This window comes from Panthera uncia (assembly GCF_023721935.1).
Source record: "Panthera uncia isolate 11264 chromosome A3 unlocalized genomic scaffold, Puncia_PCG_1.0 HiC_scaffold_11, whole genome shotgun sequence".
NCBI lineage: Eukaryota > Metazoa > Chordata > Mammalia > Carnivora > Felidae > Panthera > Panthera uncia.
The window spans coordinates 85,319,880-85,343,456 of NW_026057578.1; the positions used below are offsets into that span (position 1 = coordinate 85,319,880).

At 45.4% G+C, this 23,577-nt stretch overlaps 1 protein-coding gene across 7 annotated transcripts in view; it reads right to left on the bottom strand.

Moving 5' to 3' along the window:
- The window catches only part of ADD2 (adducin 2), a 109,095-nt gene that overhangs the window by 51,603 nt on the left and 33,915 nt on the right, over window positions 1-23,577 (bottom strand). For 4 of the 7 annotated variants that reach the window (XM_049651646.1, XM_049651643.1, XM_049651642.1 and 1 more), the window contains exon 2: window positions 1,029-1,146. The gene's annotated coding sequence lies outside the window, so the exon portion shown is untranslated. Of the gene's footprint in view, window positions 1-1,028; window positions 1,147-4,826; window positions 4,928-9,147; window positions 9,273-23,577 lie in introns of those variants that run through there. The other 3 variants (XM_049651641.1, XM_049651644.1, XM_049651645.1) reach the window with 3 other exon arrangements.

Consider the following 23,577-nt stretch of genomic DNA (forward strand, 5'->3'; position numbering starts at 1 on the left):
TTATAGTAAAACTGTAATCACAATTATAGTGAGTTCTGTGAGTTGTTACAGTGAATTAGAGATTAAAGAGAGAGCATGGGAACCCTCAAATTTATACCCAAGTAAGTCAGAAGTACAGTGGCAGAGGAGGGGCAGAGAGAGAGGGAGACAGAGGATCTGAGGCAGGCTCTGTGCTGACAGCAGAGAGCCCGACAGCAGGGCTTGAACTCAAGAACCGTGAGACCATGACCTGAACCGAAGTCAAATGCTTAACTAACTGAGCCACCAAGGTGCCTCAAGTGTGGGCAATTTTATTGGTGACCTTGCCCTTTACTTGTGGTAGTTAACCTGTGTGCCCTTTAACTCAGTGTAGTGTCAGAACTGAGCTGAATTGTAGGACACCCCATTTGCATCAGAGAATTGGTGACAGGACAGCACCAGGTAACTTCTATTTATGGTTCATTTTCATTCCCAGGACGCTTCCATAGGACAGATGTTATTGTCACAGTTTTACAGATAAAGAAAGTGAATTGCAGAGAGGTTAACTAACTTGCCTGAGATCACACAGATAACAGTGAGGTCAGGATTTCAACTAGGACTGTCTCTGGCTCCAGATCCTGCATTCCTCCACCCCAGTTGTCCCCAGATGTCTGTTAGGCTGCCATGTGGAAGAGGGAGGAAACTGATTCCTTAGAGACTCCAGGGCCAGAATTAGGTGGGCAGATTTTAGCTGAGGGTACAAGGGGAAACTTTGTACCAGCAGAAGCTCCTCAGGAACAGGAAGATGGGACAGGCTGCTTTGTCAGGTGGTGTCTCTCTCCTTGGAGCTCCGTGACTACAGGATTCTGTAGAGGGGCTTCTGCCTCTTCCAAGGGGATTGCACTAATGACCACTAAAGTCCTTCAGAGTTCATGGGAGCTCTCGAGTCAGCAGGACAGGGGGAGTTCGTGGCAATGACTTGGGAAACTGGAAGCTCATCCTGGTGAGATGACCTCAACCAAAAAGCCTGCCTCACTCCCTGTCACCACCAAAAACTGCTGACAAATTACCTGGAGGCTGGACCAACCTTGTCCCAGGCTGCTGCTTCTCAGTGCTCGGCCCGTGCACCCTGCTTCGTTCTCAGGGACTCCAACCACATCTACAGGATTTCAAACATCTGGGTGGAAGCTGAAAAACACAAACAACAAATATCAGGGTCTTGTCTGCACCACCAGGACTCCTCATCCTGTTTTTGTAACACCATTAGGTGCTGATTTATTTTAAGGACTGTTAAGAAATTCTTTAAAATGAAGTAGAAATGAAATTTTAGTTTAAAAGCAAATTATACCTGTGAAAAGAAGTAAAGAAATCTTCATTATCTTGACAAATGGGATCAAAACTCCTTTCAAAGAGAGGAATTGGAAAATCTCTTTGCTGAGTGTTGGCTTCAAGGAACAGGGGAGAGAAGTTGCTCTACACAGTGGAGGGACAATGTGGAACTCCCGAATGAGCCCAGAGGGGTCACGGGCTGCTGGGCTGGAAGGCATATGACCCCTTCCTCACACCCCCCAATACTTCACTAACAGCTACTCAACTCACAGACTTGGGTATGAGAGAATTTTGGGCACAGCCAAAGAAGCAGGAGAAGCCTGAAGACTATCACACCCCAGGAAAGTGGAAGGGTTTTGGAGGTGCACAGGCTATGAATTGGTGGATTCAAGACAATTTCACTGAGAATTCAAGGGGAAGAGAAGCCCCCAGCTGATACCTGGGGAACTGGTCATGAAATACCCCTGAAGGAGGAATGGAAAGTTTTGAAAGTCTTACAAACAAGGATGAGTTACTACTCCAAAAATCCTGGGGATCAAGGTCTTCAAAAAACACATAGTTTTCCATTTTACTCGGGCAATGTTCACTTGTTCACTTGTTGCTCAGAGCAAGGATGCTTGTCTCCCCCAGAGATGGCAGCATCCCAGACACCAACTCCTATTCCCACCATGGCCCCAGGCCCAGTCCCTGACTGTCCTGCCTCACTGGCCAGCTCAGCTCCATCCCTGACCCAGTACTGCCCACAGCGGAGCATCTGGGAAGACTTGACTTACCACTGAGGGACAGGGAGATTGCATCTTGGTAGTTACTGTGTGCCTGAGGGAGTCCGGGACACTGCATGCCTGCTGAGGCACAGCTTCCTTCTCAGCCCGGCCGGGGTACCCTGGGCTCAGCAATTCAGTACTGTGATGGCCCCTGAGCCCAGTCTTGATGCTCACGGCTCTAGTTAGGGACCTGGCAGTTGCTTCCATAATCTATTCTCTATGCTCTGCATGTCCAACTGCCAGCTGGGGTCCTCTTCCCACTAGTTTTATTTTTAGGCAGAACAGGGCCATGGCCACCACCTGATGCTGCTTCTGTCCAACATCTACCAACATGGAAGGGACCCTCCCTTCCAGGGCTGTCTAGCTCTAGGGCAGGGCTTGCTAACAACTCTGGATGCTATTCTTTTTTTTTTTTTAAGTTTGTTTATTTTTGAGAGAGAGAGGGGGAGGGAGAGAGCGGGGGAGGGGCAGGGAGAAAGGGATATAGAGAATCCCAAGCAGGCTCCACACTGTCAGTACAGAGCCTGATGCGGGGCTTGAACCCACTAACCATGAGATCATGACCTGATCCAAAACCAAGAGTCAAATGCTTAATTGACTGAGCCACCCAGGTGCTCCTTTGCTATTCTTTTACAGGTGGCCATTGATGTCCCATAAGTACCAATCCTGCAGGCTCGTAAGTTGTCTTATCCAAAGCACAAGCTTCTTCCCCATCCCCAGCAGCCCATGCCACAGGGTATGAGATATGAGGTATACTTTAGTGGCCATAACCTGCTAAGATTTGGATTTTCAGAGTCTGAGCTATTAATTGTATCCACTGAGAAAACTAATATTTTTCCCCCAGAAGTGACCTGTGTCATTCATGTAAGAAGACAGACATCTTTCCCCCAGATAAGTGGACGCTGGAAATAATAATTCCCATCCTAATCTCTGTTGGTGTTGAAATTCCACTATCAGAGTTTCATTCCATAAGTTGTAGTATTATCCCCTGATTAAAATGAAAATAGGCCTGAAAGATATCATAGGCAAATGTTGCAAAATATTCCCCTGCGGTACCAAAACTATCAGATCTCTGATTGTACAGTCAGGCTGAGCAGGGCCAGGACAGGCACCATATCAACAAGTCTTAATGAGAAAAAGGTGTGATGCCAGGGCCACTCAGAAGGGTCTAGCAAATGGGGCAGGGCTGCCACCCTGAATGGACCTCAAGGGACCCTGGTCTGACAACTCTCTGAAGAGAGATGATAAGATCCAGGCTTTTAGCCAGCACACAAAGCCCCATGAATCTCTCAGTGCCTGCCCCCACCTTCCCTGCCTCTCATGGGTGCTCGGAGGCTGTGCCCAGGACCTAGAAGGCACCAGGCTGGTTCCCAACTCTATGCCTTTGTCCGTGCTGATCTCTCCCTGGAGAACTCTTTCCTCTTTGCCTTCTCCCTTCAACTCTCCTCTTCAGCTCTTTGTCCTTTCCTCCTGGAAGCCTCCCCGCCACACCCCTGTCCCTTAGGCTCTCCCATCATCTTTCCTCACCTCTTTTGTTCCACTTACAATTGACAGCAACAGACTATTACCATGAGCTCCTCAGCAGGCAGGGCCTGTGTCTTTGGCATTTCTCTGTTTCCCATGTTGCCACAAGACGTGGTGCCAGTCAGATGCTGAATGAATGTTAGTTGAACCAAAACTCAATTAACAGTACTTTGGAAGTTCGGCCAGTTCGGCAAAGCAGCACTGTCCAGGTCCTGGGGTACCAGAGGTAAGAGAGGCTCTAGGCCCTAGGGGAGCTCATGGACAGTGTGGGGAAACAGAGCCCTAAGCAGCCTATTTCATGGTAAGGTGCCTAGTGTTAACAGAAGCATATATGGCAGGCTCCCTAGTGCCCAGATCACCTCCTTTAAAACAAAATGTTCTTTTGTTGTACAACCCAAATGGCTGGGCCCCCTCTGGCAGCCATTCTTCCTACCTATTTTGAAGCAGAATTCTAGCAATTGACCACAACTCTTTAACAAATCCAATTCCACATTATAACACTGATTATGGGGAGACAGAGGAGAAAGCAATATGCACCACATACCACCAGCCACAATCCCCTTGGCTCTCCACAATTCAGCCCTGCCCCCTTATCTGTCTCTCTCACCTCTGCCCTCTAGCAGCCCTTCTCCTGCCCCCATCCCAGGACCCTTGATTCTGTGCTCAGGGGAGCCCTGAGGCTCCCTCTCAGTATCCCCAGTTTGTATCCTCACACCCTTGACCCCTACTTGGCAGAGACTCTGCCTGGGGTTTCATCCTCCTAGCAGAGCAGCTGGGGACTGCAAATCACGAAAGATGCTCTCTGTCACAAGTCATTTTCCTCACTGTCCCACCGGACACCAGGTGTTTGTAATCACTCGAGTATAAAATCACATTTCTATGGGTCATTCCTAACTGCTCTAAAAGGAACAGAAGGTCTAGAAGGAAAGTAACAGATGCCCAAGTTGTCTGACCTTTTGTTAGAAGCTGTTTGAGCTCCATGTGAAGAGAGGTGGGTGCCTGTCCACCTAAGAGAGGTGGGTGCCTGTCTCCTGCCCCTTCAGCGGGAGGTATCAAACAGGAACAGACAGTCTGAGCACCCTGGGCCCAAAATGGAAAGATGCTGCAAGCGATCACTTCCAGCTACCCCCCCACCACCACCATGGGCATGGACTCCCCTGGGGTGGTCCCAGCCCTGGAAAGCCCTAGGCCCCCAGCCCCACAGCACACCATTTGCTCCAAGCCTTAGACCAAGTCAGAACCCAAACTCACCGATCCTTGAGACTTCCAGAAGGGAGGGAGGAGCCGGTCATGGCTTTGCTGTGGTTACTTTGCTAAGTAAATGGAGACTGCTGAACAAGGGGCTGGACCACACCCTGCCTGGTCTGTTCAGATAAAGAGAAAGCTCGCAGCTCTGCATGGTGGGATTATGGGTGAAGCTTATCATCAGCTTCTTCATACGGTTCTGAATTTCCCAAGTTTTACATTAGGTATCAACTGCTGTGACCATTTAGGACAAAAATAGTTTACAAGAAGAAGAGGAGAAGGAGGAAGGAGAGAAATGGTAAAGTCTCTCTCTATCCATCTCTGGAAACCCCCTTGGCTGGAAGAACCCTTTAATCTCCTGACTGCTACGGGTCTAAGAAGTGCTCATTTCTGAGCATCCCTGATGCATCTTTTCCTAGCAAAGTCCAGTGAATTTTAAAAGCCTTTTAGTAAAGGGCCTCAGACCTAATGGTTGGTAGGCACTTTTTTCCATTTTTCTATCATCTAGAAATTGTGCTGCTGTGGAATGAATGGACCCAGTATTTTTTCTCACCGCTTGAAATCAGTCCCATTGCCCCTCGCTAGACAAGCACAATTATTTGTACAGTATCTATTGGTGCCCAAGAATGAGCATGAACTGAAATTGGGCATGAGAGGAAAGATTTCCAAAAGAAATGAGATTTGGCCCCTGCCTGCTAGAGGCCTACAGTCATAGTGAAATGTGAATACAAATGTAGATAGATAGATAGATAGATAGATAGAATAACAAGCATTGAACACATACTTTCAGACCACCTCTGAAATGACGATCTCTCTCTCATATTATATATATATATATATATATATATATATATATATATATATATATATAGACCGAAGTTCTGAGTTAGATATTGAAGGAAGACATTATTCAATCAACAGAATTCGGGCTATTAAAGCCAAATAGGCACAGTTGTGCTGGGCCCTTCTCATTGACACTGCAGTGAAGGGCTCATCTTCCTTGATTTCAGGTGAGGAAATTGAGGCTCCAGGAAATGGGGTGGACTGATCAGGGCTACAGAGCTATTGAAGGGCAGAGGATAGTTTGAACCCATCTGGTTCCAGAGCCTGGTCTCTCTTTTCACTTCGCCATGATTCCCTCCCCTCCTCCAAATGAAGATGAACACATGCAAGGGGGCCTGGTAGGAAGGTGGGGAATGGAAAACAGCAAATAGCAAAAGCCCAAGGCCCAGGCTTCATATTCTTCGAAGAAGCCAGGCCCTTAAAGGATCATTTTGTTTCCTATTTCTGGCATGGCGACACCAAAGGATATGATTCCCAATCCCTGCTCTCAAAAGGCCCACAATGTAGTTGAGGCAGGGACAGTTCATAAAGCAATCATTGCAATAGTAGGGGGCCAGTGCTCTAGTGGATCCTCATGAACCATGGAGTTCCAGGGAGGTCCCCACCTTGGGTCTCCAGCATTAAGCTTTAATCCACTTGTCAGATGTCTGCCACCAATCACAAAAACATGTGGACTTCATGCCTTCAATGAAGAGGAAAGAAAGGGGGATTCAGGAATTCCTGGTGATGCAGAGACAATGCTGAACTAGCAGGAAGGCTGGGTTCAGCCTTCAAATAGTCCCTTCGGTGAAAAGGTCAGCCAAACTTGCACACTCTGTGGATAAAAGCTCATCAAAAAGACTGTCTAATTGAACTGACATGTCCTCTGATTCACTGTTCCACACCTCAGGCTGTCCTAGAATCCAGTCACAGATACTTTTAAGCAGTCATCTTGTCTACCTTTGGCTTCTGGCAAGACTATACCTAAGACCAATGGGGCTATATTTTGAAAAGCTTCACCTCTGTCAAGTTCAAACATAAAACATTTGGTTCTGCTTTTTTTGACCTAATCTGAGAGCATGTGTTCTTCAATAGGAAAGTAAAATGTAACTCATTGAATCATGTGGCAGGACTATCCTTGCCCCCATCCCCACCTCCAGCCAGGAAATCCAGAAAACAGCTATTGGGTGATGTGCCCTTCTATGTCTAATAAAGTTCTACAGCCACAGAGATGAAAATAAATGCTCTTTTAGCACATTAAAGTCAGAATTGTCTTGTTGTTTTTTCCAGTGGTGGTGTTGGGAGGGTTTTCCTCACTAACTGGGCATAAGAGAAAATTATAAGAACACCTTGCACCTAGGACTAGAAGGGGATCTGACACCATCTCTCCTCTCTCCAGACTAAAGAAACTAAAACTTCACAACCCCAGTGAGAAGACTTTGTAGACCCAGGAAGAAGGGATGGTGAAGAAGTGTTAAAGTGCAGAGGGTCTAAAGGCTCACATGGAGAACTCTACTGGTCTCTAGAATATCCATGTGGAGACATCCCAAAAGCCTGAGAGGTGAGGTTCAGGCTGTCACAAAGTGTCAGGACAAAGATGGAAAAATTAGGAGGCATGCTGTTTGGCTTTGCTGTCCTCTCTGTGATCCTCGCTATTATTCTGTATGGTTTAGATTTTATTGTGAAGGTATTAAGGGAGGAACTATTTCAACTTCTCTGTATATCTGTATGTGTACTTGCATCAGAGACAATGCCATGTGCTCACCAAACCTACTTCCTCTTCTTCCTGGGCACCCAAGTTCCCAGCCCCCCTTCCGTCTATCTGGCAAGGGCCATATGGGATGTAAGTCAATGGGATATAAGCAGAAGTGATGTGCCTCACCTATAGCCCAGGCAATTAAGAGCAGAAATGGGTTCTTGTTGGGATGAGCACTGGGTGTTATATGTAAGTGATGAATCACTAGATTCTACTCCTGAAATCATTATTGCACTGTATATTAACTGACTTGGATTTAAAATTTTTTAAGTTAAAAAAAAAAAGCAGGGGCACTTGGGTGGCTCAGTTGGTTAAGCGTCTGACTTCGGCTCAGATAATGATCTTGCGGTCTATGAGTTTGAGCCCTGCATCAGGCTCTGTGTTGTCAGCTCAGAGCCTGCTTCAGATTATGTGTCTCCGTCTCTCTCTCTGCCCCTCCCCTGTGGTCTCTCCCTCTCAAAAATAAATAAACATTAAAAAAGAGAGAGGGAGAGAGAAGTGTCTTGTCTACACTTTCTCCTTTCTTGCCTCCCTGCTGGATGCAGAGGATCCAGTAGACATTTTGGTACCCTTGGGGGATAATGCAGCTGCCAAATGGAAGGAACCACAGTGTGGCTAAAAGCAGTCCATTGAGCATCTGATTGGAGATTCTGAGGTTGCTGTTACAGCAGACAGCCTACCCTGAACAACATCTTCACACTTTTTTTTTTTTTTTTTTTTTAGCTCAAGATAGTCTTCTATTAACTGAATCCTAATGTCTCTTTCAGGATCACCAATTATCCATATACTGAATCTCTGTTCTCTACATTTTTTCATTTTTCCCCTCATTAGTTTTATTATTGACACTTTCCTTGCATTCTGACAGTTTGTCAGGATTTCCAACTTCACTGGTGTTAATTCAGCAGAACTGGTATGGTTTTAATTAGAATATGGGGCATTTTGTCTGTTGCATACTTTCCTTCATCTCCATTTTCACCTCCGCCCCTTTCCTCCTAAGCTGTTCGCTCCTGTGCCTATCCTCTCCTATTTCTTAGAAGCCATGTCTTTTTGAACTACATTAAGAAAACCAAATCATTTTCTGACATTTTTCTTGTGATTCCTATAGCAGATTATTACAAGAAGCAAGCACTTTTGAGCCTCCCAGATCACTTATGTTCCTCTGAAGTGTCTTTTCTCAAGACACTTCTAATTGTTTTTTCGTTCACTTTATTCTCAAATAAGATGAACTCAAGTCCTCTAATGTACAGGAAAAATAGCTTCTAGCAAAAGATGATCAGGAAACCACATGTTTTCTGGAAATCAATCACACAGGCCAGCATAAAGAAGACTTTTGATTCAGGCCTCAGAAGTGAAGGCAGAAAGATACAAGCCCAGACACTGATTTGATAGTGAGGGGTAACAATAAACATTGGCATCATTTTATTTCTTCAAATCTAAGACATCATTGACTGACACGCTATTATTTCAAGTATTACTAGGAAAGGAAAACCATTATCAGTTATAATTATAAGTCATCATTAACTGGAGGACACATCCCAATTTCAAAATGCTGACATGTGGGGAAAATGTGTGCTTTAGAACTGACGAAGTATGGAAACACAACTTAGAAGTTAGGTCACCAACTTTGGAACCGCTTTTCACATGTGGATGGCAGGTCACCCACTGGGTCAGGAAGCCAAGGGATGGAGACAAGAGAAAGAGGCCATGAGGCTTCAAGAGAGGCCCATGAACCTGGATTTGGGGATTTACCAGCAACTAAGTTTGTTGGCTGTCAGTCCTGCTTCCACCAGGCAGTGCCCCAATATCCACAATTGCAAGGCAGGCTGATGTGCCTGGCTGCCGAACATGTTTTGCTCCATGCACATCCACGTTCTCCCAAGGAGGCATCTTCCCCCTCTGTGAGACAGGAGCATAATGTCATAACATATTATGACATTATGACATTTGTTGTCCTATGATGAGAAAGCCAAAGCAAAGCTTAGAATGTGAGACAAAAATGGAGATGGATCCACTACCTGGATTTCTGATTTGCTAAGTGGATGAAAACCACCCTGGCTGGAAGTATTCTCCAGAGGGACTAGCACATAGTAGGTGCTCAATAAATTCTAGTTCCCATCTCCTATATCCTCTTTCAGAACCCTCCCTGATCTGCCATTGAGATTTGCCCTGCATTTTCTCAATACTGGGAATAGACAGATTTGAAGCAAATGGAAGGGAAATTAAGAACTCCTGAGAGGGTTAGGGGAGTAGAAGTCCAAAGCTATCTCACATTACTCACATTAGGGAGTTGGCTCCACACTACAGCCTTGTGGGTAAGAATCCAGGCTCTGAAAAGCACTGAGGCCTCGGATCAAATCCTGCCTCTGCATCTTTCTAGCTGTGTGTACTTGGACAAATTAATTAATTTCTCTAGACCTCAGTTTCTTGATCTGTACAATGGAGAGAGGAACAGCACCTCCTCAGAGGATTATTTGAGATAATATATGAAAGCACAGGGCCTGGTAAATAATATGGGCTCAATAAATGTTAGATGCTACTATTAAATCATTTTTCCTGTGGTCTATTGACACTGTAACAATTGAATTTTTAAAATTGCAGTCAGTCTGGATTCCATCTTGCCAGCAAGCATACATCTGGGCTCACTGCCCTATCAAATGTTCTCAAGGGAATGTCAATGCATTTGTGAAACTGAGCTTAATAAAATTAGGCAGATTATGTTTGCTGCCGAATTTCTGTACTAAAGACATAGGTAGATTTTTGGCTGATAGGCAGCTTTAAATGGTGGGTTCCACTCTTCCATCTGAGCAGGTGATCTAGGGATTCCAGTACTGTTACAATGCTCCTTGCATCAGTGATGAGAATGCCTGGACTGGTAACAGATTTCTCCAGCTAATTCCCTGACCCCCTTGACCTGGCTATTTATTATGGGTACTAAAAGCTGTGCCCAGCCATCTGACATGCTTGTGTCTTGGGAATAAAGGACTTCTGGCCCTTCCTGGCAGGTAAGCCTAGAATTCAAAAGAAAGGGGTGAGATTTTCAGTCTGAGAAAAATAAAAGTGGAAAAGGACTGCAAACTAAGGCAGAAAATCACGAAAGGTATAAAGAGAGCTAACACATGGGAGAGCCTACTTCTCACCACTCAAAACAAGTGCATTTAAAGCAAATTAAATAAGGTTTTACATGTGGTTAGTAAACAAATGGAATGTGCTAGCCCAAGGAAGGATATACACTAAAGCGTATGAAGCCTACTAAACATCCACCTAAAGACCTTTTTGATAATAAACTCCCATAAGGCATTTAGCCTGGACAGGCTGTGTGCATCGATACAGTGTTAAATGAAAAAGGCTTTGGGTTGTAATAAATAACATCTGGGGGGGTCCCCCAACTCCATACATTATAGGGTAGGGGTAGGACAGCTGCCCACACTCCATCTTTGCCTTCTTTGTGCCCAGCGTTTCTGGGAAGTGGGACAAAGGGTACTCATGGCACCTCTCTCCTACACCTTTTAGAACCCTCTATAATTTCAGAAACACATTATATAACTTCAGAAGCATTACTATATGCCAGAGCATACAGATTCTGGGGCAGACTGCCTGATTTGTATCCTAGGTTCACCTCCACCAGCTGTGAGATTTTAATGTTTATTTATTTTTGAGACAATGTGAGAGACAGAGTGCAAGCAGAAGAGGGGCAGACAAAGGGAGACACAGAATCCTAAGCAGGCTCCAGGCTCTGAGCTGTCAGCACAGAGCCTGACGCGGGGCTCGAACTCACAAACCGTGAGACCATGACCTGAGCCGAAGTCGGATGCTTAACTGAGCCACTCAGGTGCCCCAACAGCTGTGAGATTTTAGGAGAATTACTGAACCCCCCGGGCCTCAGTTTCCTCATCTATAAAGTGGCGGTAGTAGTTATGATAGCAACCCCAAAGAACTGCTGCAATCAAATGGATTCATTCATGAAAAGCACATAGGACAATGTCTGTCACAGAAGATGTATTCAATAATGCTGCTATTATGTGGCAGTTGTCAGCTGTATGGGTGAATCCAAACACCACACTGGACCAGCTGAGGAGGGTGAGCAATGGCAAGTAGCTCGGAAGCACGCTGCCTGGGAATGTTCTGAGGGGTCTGTAAATGGGTTGGATAGTAGCCTCTCAAAAAATATGTCCATGTCCTAACTCCCAGAACATAAGAATGTGATTTTATTTGGAAAATGGATCTTGAACAATGAAATTAATTTAAGAATCTCAAGATGAAATCATCCAAGATTATCCAGATGGACCCCAAATCCCATTACAAGTGTCCTTATAAGACACACAGATGAGATGGCCATGTGAAGACAGGCAGATATAGGAGTGGTGCAGCCACAAGTCAAGGGACACCAGCAGCCAACAGAAGCTGAAAGAAGGAAGGATTGATTCTCCCTTAGAACCTTTGGAGGGAGCACAGCCCTGCTGATGCCTCGTGATTTTGCACTTCTGGTCTCCAGAACGGTCTTAGGGTTACTCCAACCTTAATATGTGTACAAATTGCTTGATGATCTTGCTAACCTACAGGTTCTGATTCAGCAGGTATGGGGTGAGGCCTGAGATTGTGCATTTCCCAAAAGGCCTTAAGTGATGCCAGTACTGATGGTCCACAGACCACGCTTTGAGTCACAGGGGTTTAAGAGCATATTGTCACCAGCAGCGCCATGATGACAAAGGGGATGCTTGGAACAAAGGGTCAGAAGTTGTAGATCCAATCAGCCACCACACTTGGCCACTGTGACAGTGGAGGAGCCCCCCTTGCAGCTAGAGGATAAAGAGTAGAAGCAAGTCACTGAGCTCTGGCAGCACGTCTCCCTAGGCTCGGTCGATGCTTCTGAATTGAACAGCGGCTCACTGGGGCAGTGCTAATGGGTTCTGTCTGCTCCTGTTCATCACTCTCTAACAGGGTCAACCAAGAAGTGGTCTCATCCTTTTGGATAAAAACAAAACAAAACAAAGACAGAATAAGATTTCCTTATCCCTGGCTTATGGAGGACCCAGAATAACTCGTGGGAGAATGGAAACTTTGGTTACAGAATCCCAGTTTCCAAATTTCAGTGAACTTGATGGAGACTTATACATCAGTACTTTTGCCCTATTGTTTTTATGGAGTGAAAAATGCTTGGTCCAAAAAGAGGACGAGAACTTGCCTCTAATGTAGCCTGGGCTCTTACACCTGTGAATACATCTTGAGAAGCTCAGGTTGGTCACCAAGAGAGGAGAGGATACTGGTATGCCACAGGATGAGGGTGGGAATAAATAAAGTAGCTTATCCACTAAAACAACCTCAGTTGAAAGAAAGAAAGAAAGAAAGAAAGAAAGAAAGAAAGAAAGAAAGAAAGAAGAAAAAGAAAGAAAAGAACAGAAAAAGAAAAAGCCAGTCCACCAAGTCTAATGTAGGAATGGGAAGAAGACACAGAAGTTTCTTGGCCTTATTAAAAAGAAAACCACAAGCCCAAAATGGAGTCACTTATGCTAGGACAAGTCACCAAACCAGGGCTTACTACCTAACCTAATTGCAGTTTCAACCTCCCCCCAGAAATGTTGTCTTCACTGCTCAGTCAGGAATTTTCTAGTCAGTACCAGTGAGGTCATCTGTCACATGGGCCCTCTCCTTGTCCCAAAGGAAGATGAGGTCATCCACCTAATAAGACCCCTTGATCTGTCCCCTAAGGGAAAGTGACCTTGCCTGAAACAATCCTTTCTATTCTTTTGCCAGTCGTCCCTCTCTGTTTCTGCCTATAAAACCCTTCCATTTTGTACAGCTCCTCTGAGCTCCTTTCTATTTGCTAAATGGGATGCTGCCTGATTCATGAATCACTAAATAAAGCCAATTTGGTCTTTAAATTTACTTAGATGAATTTTGTTTTTAACAGCCTGAATTCTATTTTCATTTCCCACTGATCTCCTTCTCCAGTGCCCCTCCTGCAAACCAATCCACACACACAGTTTTGTCTCTAAAATGCTTCACAAAAGCCACCCAAGACTTCCCATTGTCCGTAGCCAAGCCAGCCATGAGGCTTTCGATCATGTACCAAGTCCAGTGGATTGGTGGCACTGACTTAAGACAGCTTGAGTCCTCCTCTGAGTTCAGTTGGAAAGGAGGAGGGGATTGGTTTCCAGAGTCAGCCATGAGCTCAGGGCAGAGGGAGTGGCATAGTGCCATTTTTTTCTAAACAACAAGATAAAGCTCCTATTGGCTCTCAAGCTCCTCAAGCTAGCACTTCTCCCAGTCTTCCTCTGAAGGAAAGCCCCCAGCTCTACACATGTCTCTCCCTCCTCTTCCCCTGGTCAAGGTCTTTCCATTCTCCAGCACTTAACTCTCTCCCTCTTCTTGGCTCTGGCACCTCTCATTTGCCACCAAACTGGCATCTTTTCCTGCTATTACTCATCTCTGTCTATGAGTCAGGACAAAAATGATTAATGCATGAGTGTTCCCAGCTTTTCCCCTTCCCGCAGCCTCTCTCCTCCATGAACTCCAAGAAAAGCCCACCTTGCCTTATTGGCTCCTTTGGGCTTTGTGAGGTAGAATCAACAGGGAAGGGAGCTGGGAGAGAACAAGAGGAGGGACCTTCAAGGAAGCTGGTGGCTTTTAAGGCCTTGTGTTGAGACAGGAGCAGCAATATGAGGTAAGATGAAAGCAGGCAGCAGAAAAAAGTGGATTTATAGGAGTTGTGTGGCCTGCACCCTCCCTGTTTCAAAGTCAAGAAATGCGAGACCTTAAGTTATCACAAAGGGCTTCTGTTTATTTAAGTTTGTGCTGAGGCCACAATGATACACTCAGTCCGGACCTCATGGGACATGGCTGTGCAAGTGTCCCATTTATGCCTCCCATGCTCTCTTCCTGCATGGCTTGAGGGGCCATTCCTGCACCTGTCTTCCAGGGTCTGGGGCAGATCCCAGAGTGGCAGAGTCAGGCAGGCCTGAAAGCTCACTCAACGTCCTTACTTTACAAAGAGCCCGAAGCCCAGAGAAAGGGTCTGTAGCCCTCAACTTCCACGGGAGCTAAAATGCCTGTGTGAGCAGTTTTCCCAGAGCTGATGGCACAGTGTGTCTGCTAATGTCACTTCCCTTCCTTCCTCCTTCAGGATGAGGTACCTTAGGTGAGGGGATATCAAACCAGTCCAGTTTGACAGGTATTGATTGAAGACACTCAATGAAAAAGTACTCTGTATGAAAATATGTTAAACATTCTAGAAAAGCCTACTATGGACACTAACCTATTGTGAATTATTTTATGATGGGAAGTATCATTTCACATGGATAAGACCCTCTGACCTCTTTGCCTTTGGGTTCAGCCCTCCACTTACAGGTACGACCCCTCCCCTATCTTCTCTTTCTCATCCTCTCCTACTCTCATACCTTCCTCATTCTCCTCATCCACAAACACCACCCCTGAAAGCTCATCTCATCTTCCCTGCATAGAGGCAAGTCCATTGCATAAAAAGCTAGGTGCACCTTGGGAATGTTTGTTTCTTTCTGATGGTGGGAGTGGGGGAGTCTCATTAAATATCATTCTGGTGTTATTGGCCTGACATACCCATTGGCAAACTCTCAAGGACACATTTAATGTCTGGTTCTTACTGAATGAAGCAACGTGGCCTGGGCTGTTCACAGCTAATCATTCCTCAGCCTTCCCAGCTGACGATGGCAGACTCCATGTCAGCTGGCTTCCTGGGGCTGGGGGCAATAGGAGGCATTGACCCAAGACAGAGGGAGGACGCCAGGACATTTCCTCCCTCTCTCTGCCTCATGTGGCACCTCCTCCATGGCCCCAGCTCCCACCTGAGAGGCCTACCATGTTCCAGCTTCCGAAGAGTGAGTGACCCTGGCCCCATGGCTGCGATGACACCACTTTCCCCAGCTTCACCCTCCACCCTCCTAGCCTCCTTCCTGGCAGAAGTAACTTCCTACTGGGGCTAATACCTGGGCTACCTCCCAGGAATCTGATCTTTTACCTCCTCCATTACCTGTGCAAATGTCCTGCATTCAATGCCCTCTGCTGAGATACTTAGAGAAGTTCCTGTTTTCCTTCTAAGAGGCTAACTGATACACACCCCAACTCTCCACCTCCCTTTATAAAATCTATGAGAAAACTGAGGCCAAGAGAGTGTGATTCATCCAAAGAAAGACTCAATGATGCTTTATGGTCAGTGCCTGGATTGGGCTTCCTGGCTCTGCCCTCCTCATCTCCGCAGAAAATGTCAGGGAATGCTTGATTTTCACTTTTAAGCTAAGATTTGCAAGTTATCGAGATCAGCAAGTTTGAAATATGTGACTTGTAAAGCACAGCCACAGTCCCTTCGCACTCCTGACATGCCCACTGGACATAGGGAGTGATTTAAAGCTTTGCTCTGAGAGATGGAAACACATCAAGTAGAATAGCCAAGCTGTCACCACAGCCAGTCACCATCGGCTTCTGTACCTCAGTTTCTACATCTAAGGAAACAAAAGTGACACAAAATGATCACTTCCAGAAGCATTTGAACAGTTCTTTTAATACATGCAGCAAAATTCAACTCTTCAGATTTTGGACCAGATGGATTCTCAACTCTGCAAAGTAGGTTTAATTTAATAGTTATTTAAACATGCCACATATTTTAAATACACAGTGCTTCTGCTAATTAACACTTCATAATTTCTCAAAAGAGTCCCATAGGCAATTGCTACTATTTGTAACTGGTGAAAGGTTGTGTCAAGAAAATGAATCCTATTTCTTTCCTGAATTGCAGCCCTGGGATAGTGTATGTGAAGGATCTTGTCTCTTCTACCTCATATGAATGAAGTGGTAGGAGAAAACAAGGGTCACTCCCCTGGGGTTGGTTGATGGAGACATGTGGGCATAGGACCACCTTGTACACTTCAAGCACTGATGTTCTTCAGAAGGTCTGAGGGGCCAAGGTTGGTTATGCAGATGCACGTAAATTACACAGTGACCAAATAAGAAGACGTGGACATTCGCACGTGTGTGCATACACACACACACACACACACACACACACACACACACACACACAGCACTTGCATGAAAAAGCCAGTTGGTTGGGCAAAATAACCCGAAATAATAGTCTGAGGCTGAGAGGCAAGGCAAATGAAGCCACAGGTACAGAGTGGGGGCTGGTGGCACTTGGCCCCCAAATCTCACCAGGCTGTCCAAATATCCTCACCCTACTCCTCTATGCCTAAAGTTTGATCACTGAGAGGTTTGTTAGACTAGTGTCTTCTCTCTTTAAAGGCCAGCACTCCTGGAAGACTTGACCAAATATTTGTAATCTCTTCCTACATCAGTGTGACCTAATGAGACAGCTTTCTTCCTGGAGCTTTGCAGACATCAGGGGCTGATAAGTCAGGGACCCCAAAGATAACATGCAGCACTTAGGGCCATGCACTGGGAAGATGCCTTACTTTATTGTAACGGGGACCCTGGACACCTGAGGAGTTGAGGTAAGGCATTTTTAGAGGTTCATAGGGCACCAAAGGGGAAGGGAGGAGGGAATGTCTACTTACCCAGGGTTCTGCCTAGGATGACCCTACACGCACCCGCTCCCACTCTCGCTCTCCACACCCACACAACCTCAGGATTGCTTCTTCTTTGGGGGAAGAAGGAAACATGAACAAAAGGTTGACAATGAGGCAGAAGAAACTGAGTGCGACTGGGGAAGAGCTCATTGTGTGAAACTTTTTTTCTGGAAATTCTAAAAATAACAAAGAACTAGAACAGGCTTTCACTCATCACTACATTGGATGATATAGGAGGGAAAGGCCTTGTCTGATTTTGTTCATCACTGTATCCTCCGCATCTAGAATAGTGCCTAAAAGAGGTGCTCAGTAGGAGCTTGTTAAATGAATGAGACGGTACAGACCAGTGTGCAATGAGAACACCTCAAGGCCCCTCTAGCGGCATTTCTGAAGGCCTGCTGGGCATTTGTGTCTGCATAATCTCTTGTTGGAGTTATAGATGGGCATCTGGGAAAAAAGGAAATCCCTCTGCAGTCCCCTACAGATATGTATGCTGAGCTCTGCAGGCTTTCTGCTGTTGCCCTGGGTCACTGCCTTCATTAGGCAGCATCTGCTGAATGGCCAGCCCACACGGCACATCAGGCAACCTGGGCATCTTCTCTGCTGATGCCCACAACAGGAGATGGAGGCTGCAGCAACCAACCTTAAGTTTCTCTCAACCAAAACTTTCTGCCCTTCAGTAGGCGGCAGGCTCTGCACCTGAAGATACTGAAGGGAAACTCTTTGGGATATTTTCTGCCCTTCATTTTTGAGGCACCACAGGCAAAATGAAACTGCTGGTATTCTGCTGGACCCAATGTCCCAAGGTGATGTTTATGGCCATCTTTTCAGTCTGCCCCTCCCCTCTCAGCAGATGAATACCTAGCCATGATTCTATAGGAAGGTAGAACAAACTAAGTAATTTCTAACCAAACCATGAAGTGGTAATAGATATTATGTATATAGTATAGCATATAGTATATACTATATAGAGAGTATATATAGTGTGTATATATAGTATGAGACCTATAGAGCTTGATAATTTGCAAACACCATTTGTCAACCAATCAAAAGCAGCACTAGGTGCAGACAGTGACACTCCTACCTAAAGCACATCTACAAAAATCCACTTCCAAAAAAAAAAAAAAAAATCCACCTCCACATGGAAGCACCTCGCACAATTCTAGGCTCACAGTAAGTCTTCAAATTCTGTTTGATTTAGAAACATTTTAGTGCAGGGGCCCTTGGGAGGCTCCGTCGGTTAAGCGTCTGACTTCGGCTCAGGTCATGGTCTCACGGTCCGTGAGTTCGAGCCCCGCGTCGGGCTCTGTGCTGACCACTCAGAGCCTGGAGCCTGTTTCAGATTCTGTGTCTCCCTCTCTCTCTGCCCTTCCCCTGTTCATGCTCTGTTTCTCTCTGTCTCAAAAATAAATAAACGTTAAAAAAAATTTAAAAAAAAGAAACATTTTAGTGCAATGTATATCTGGACCAATTGAGATCATATATGTGTGAAACAAAGCTTTCCTGATCCTTGGATAGACACTTGAACCATACACCATACTGAGAAACCACAGCACTAAGTGGGCACTCCAGGAACCGTGTCCTCGGGAAAGAGCACTGGACAGACTCAAGAGACTGGGGTTTGGTCCTAGATCTCTAATTAACTTGCTCTGTGATCAAAGCAAGCCACTCATAGTCTCTGGGCTTCTGGGCATCTGTAAAATAAAGTGTGGGACAAGGCAGCCTCTGAAGTTCCTTCTAGTACAGAGATGTTCTTTTACTGAGAGTCTGGTTTGACTGGCTCCAGTGGTGTCTCTGCTTGGTCTGTGTGGCATATGAGCTGAGGCAGGCTCTCCCTCTCCCTGAACATCCTCAGCTGGCCCTGAGAGATGTGGGAAGTGTGGAAGGAGAGGAGGATCTGGCAAGGTCCCAGGGACAGGGAGTTTGCCTCTAAACAAAGAACTCAGCCTAGGAAGCTTCCTGTAAGGGGAGCCCACTGTTTGCCTGGGGGAGTCAGGGTCTTTCCTTTGGGGAGATGAAAGAAACAAAGGAACTTGTGGAAGGCTTTAGAATGCCACAGCTCATCCCCTGGTTACTGGGGGAGGGAGGCATGCAGGAGCTAAATTTGAGCCACAGAGGTTTGAACTTCATAAGAGGAAAGAATCACCAAAACATCTCAAGAAAAAGGTACGGGGTTCCGGCCCCCAGCTGTCTGTTCATGCATCTGTCTGAATTGGCGTTCCCCTGCTAATTAATTCCTGCCTCATCAGTCGCTCTTGGTATGTAAGTCCTGCTCACAATCTCCCATCTACATTACCTAGCATTTGAGGATGCTGTGCACTGACACAGACACATGAAAAGTAAGACAGATTTGAACAAATTAGCTGCTTTTATAAGCTCAAGATCCAAGGGCCATCTTTATCAGATCTACCACAGGCTACAATTTTGCAGATCTTTTCCCTGCATTTTCTGGCAACAGATGTTGCTTCTTGCAGGAGACGTGAAATCACTGCTGGCATGTCTTCTCCCCTGTGATCTGTAGGCTGCTTTTTAAAGAGGCTTTAATAATGCATAGGAAGGGAAGGGTGGTGCACGAATTAAACACCAAACCGCTGCCTTGAAATCAGGCCTGGTAGGCAAAGCGAATGGACCAGTTTTTAGCCTGAATCTTCCGGTTTGCATCAGGAAAGGGTTTGGATCCCAAACCCTTTTCTCAGGATGCCATATGACAAGTGCAGCTCTGAGCCAACATCAGCTTGTCAAGTGCTGATTTTCATTACCTCCCAACTGCCTGGCCACACAAATCACTTCGAGCTAAAGAAGGAAAAAATGCTTTTCATTTAGCCATCAAGAGTTCTGGGGTAAGTACATATTTGACTGACATCTTAAAACTTAAAAAACTGACATCAAAAAGATGTTGCAGGTCTGGTAAAATACATCAAGAATCAGAAGCAAAGCAGTGAAAAGGAAGGGATGATTCTATGTTTGGATTCCCAATGCGTAGATTACATAACTGATGTCGCTGTGCCACCTGGGAAGTTTATAATATTGTTAAAATACAGTAAGAGTTGGCGAGTTTTCAGAAAGGATAAAGAAAGGATCTCCTTTCTTGTCCCCAAGTCCCAGTGCTTTCCACAGACACACAAAGCCCACCTCCAGGAGCAGATGAGCAAACTTCATCTCTGTTGTCAAGGAAACCAGTCTGTTCTTAGCTCTAGAATTAGAAAGCCTGCGTCTGGCTTCAGCAGTGCCTTATGCCCACTTCTCGATGAGGCCCGCCATTTCTTGCCCACTGGGGACACCGAAGACCATGTCACAAAATCACTAGCACTGGCCAGTGGAGTGGGGGCTCCTTCAACAGCCCAAAGCAACCCACCAGACGGGTGCACAGCCCATGCGAACAAATCCAAGGGGGGAGAATTGAGTTCATCCACACAGAAAGGGAGGAGACAATTGACAAAGAACAAGCAATTGACCCACGTTACTGGGAATGGCTTAGGAAAATAGCATTGACCATCCAATGCCACCCAACACTTTTCCCTCCAAAACATTAACCCCAAAATTTCTCCAAAGAGTCAGCCCACTGACATCCATCAATGGCTCAAACCTGGTGCTCTACTTGAGGCAGAGAGTGGGGCCCAGAAAAGCCTTTTGTGGTAAAGGGTCTGGGTAAGTGCTCCCCTGTTGGAAAGCATTTGGAGAGTTGGGGGTAGGACAGGGGTCTGAGAAGGAGAGAGGAGAACCACAATATTATTACCACCAAGGAAGTGGGAGTCTGAGATGGAAAAGAAACAGAGACAGACAGATTGAACAGCCTGCTGGCAGGAGAGGGGAGAGGATGACTGGTATCTTCAGGGATATGCTCTGTGGAAACCAAGCATGGAGAATAAATTAAGGGGACCCTGAAGTTATACATGTTAAGGACATGGGTTGCCCAGAAAACAACCCATGTGCTTGATCCTCTGAACACCCTGAGCCCACATGGTCAGAAGTGAGTACCCTCTACCTTGCATTATACCTATTTGGATACATGCTTTATCTATTCTTGCAAACCAGGAGCCCCACAGATCTATTTCTGACCCATCCTCCACAGCCCTGGAAGAACTGCTTACACATATGAGGACTGATTAGGGTCTGTCGAGTTTTCCTGAATGAATGAATGAATGAATGGATGAATGAATGCTTATTCTAGACACTGTGAAATCACCTACAGAAAGTGCTCACAGTTTTGTAGTGATCCTGAGAAAGAATTTTAAGATTTTCATCTCTCGAGTTCAGAGAGTATTAGTTGGGATTTCACTTCCTGTGGTGCTTTATCCAACTGTCCCAATTATTGCAATTGCCTTATTATAATTAATAATCCCACTGACAATGATGGTCCTTGTCAGCACAAGGAAGCTATAATAAGACACCAGGACAGAGAAATGGGGAATAAAGAACACTCTCTGAATTAAACCCTAAGAGTGGACACAATGTTGAGGGCAGACTGACATAAGGATTAGCTGACAGAGGAAATGAGTCCTTGTCCAGTAGGAGTGGACTTTCACCTGACAGTGTAATAGCACAACCAAACTTCATTGCACACCCAGGTCAGTCCTGGAGGGATGGCACAGCCCTGGGGATGTGGTTTGCACAACACAAAGTTTAAAGTATCTCAGGTGCTTTGCTTGGATTTCTCAAACACCAGGAAGAATTGAGAGTCTCTAGCGGTACTTTTTAAAATCTCTCTTTTCCTTTCCAATTCACTGCACTCACATACAAAGCTACCACAAGCCTTTTCCTCCAAGACTTAACCTCCCCACTGCCCAAAACTCCTCTCCTGAACCAGTGGCTATGCCTTAGTCCTACTTCCCTCCTCCTCCCTCTTTCCCCTCACTCCTTCCCTGACAGCCTCAACTTTACTACACAAATTTAACCTCATTCAATTCAGCTTTCCTTTCTCCTACCCTGCCCACCTCTCCTTCCAAGCTCTGTCTCTTCCCCTACTTTCCACCCCAGAAGCCAGGAGTATAGGCTGAATTAGGCAGTCATGCCTTTCCTCCTCAAGAGGGTCCAACAGGGCAAGGGAAGTACCTATGTGCACAAACCAGAGTCTTCTTCAACTGCCAAGGGAGCAGAAAGGCTGAGAAACATCAGATAGATGGTAATGACTTTCTCCCCCATCCCCTAAAGACTGTATAAGGAGGAAGGAGAACCAGATGAGCATGAAGGCATAAACGAGTACTGCAGGGCAGTGGTTGGATAAAAGCTGGGTTAAAGGGTGGGCCAGCTGGGCAGGAGCCTGGAGCACCAATTATCAAGCCACACTAAAAAATCATTGGCACAAGTTAACTCTAGTTCATGTAGAAATACAGTGTTAGTTAACCACTTTTTCATAGAAACAACACACACTAGCTGAGGTTTCCATACAAGACTCCTCCCATTGTGGCGAAATTTAAACTGGTTCTGCTCCTACTAAGCAGACAGAAAACTTATGACAGCTCCTTGACCATGTTGATGTATAATTTTCAAGTATTTTTGCAAAATGCTCCTTGAGGCTTCATGGTATAAACATAACAGTCCCCAGAGGTCTGTCACCACATCCAGTTGAAATTTCTAAACAAATAAGACAAGAAAGAGTGCTATGTACTGAGATAAGTTAATTACCTTACATAAAGTCTAGAACTTGTCATATGCCTTTCAAGAAGCTGCCTGGTTCAGAAAATCTTATTGAGACTTTCTTGACTTTGGGCATGTAAAGAATCTAGTTCTCCCCACTCTTGATTTAAAAGAAAAAAAGTTGAGGGGCACCTGGGTGGCTCAGTCAGTTGAGCGTCTGACTCTTGATTTCGGCTCACATCATGATCTCATGGTTTGTGAGTTTGAGACCCACAGTGGGCTCTGCAATGTCAATGCTGGGGATTCTCTCTCCCCTCTTTCTCTGTCCCTACACTGCTTGCTCACTCGCACGCTCTCTCTCTCTCAAAAGAAAGAAAGAAAGAAAGACAGAAAGACAGAAAGACAGAAAGAAAGAAAGAAAGAAAGAAAGCTGAATAAGTAAATACTTAAATAATATCAGCCTGGAGAGAGGCAGAATCATTAGTCCACCCAATATACTCATAAAGGCACAATTCAGGAGAGAAAGACCATCCCTGTTATAAAAAGGATACTTCAGGCTTGACACTATTTTGAAACATTTAATTCATCCCAGTTCTGTTCTGATTCCATCTCCTTAAGAATTCTGTGATTCAGCTCCTCACATCCATTTGAGGCCAAAAGAGAGCAAGTTCTGGCAAATATACCACAAATTGCCTCTAATCGTCACTACCACTCTTCAGAGTGGAAATCATTATCCCCATTTTACAGAAACGGAAACTGAAGCCCAGAGCATTAAAGTTTCTCAGAAACATGCAGCTAATAAGTGGTGGAGCTGAACACCAGCCCTGGGTTCGTCTGATTCCAAAGTCCAGTGCACCAAGAGGCCTCTGATTATTTCTAATAGCTTATTTACTTAAAAAGAAAATTAATCACCACTTAAGAGACCTGTTTATAAATGAAGACAAAAATCTGGTCATGGATGACCAGAATTTTTTAAATAATTACAAATATTATAAAATATTCCAATTTAGGATGGTGTCTACCTAGTTATCCATTACTCACTCTCCCCCAA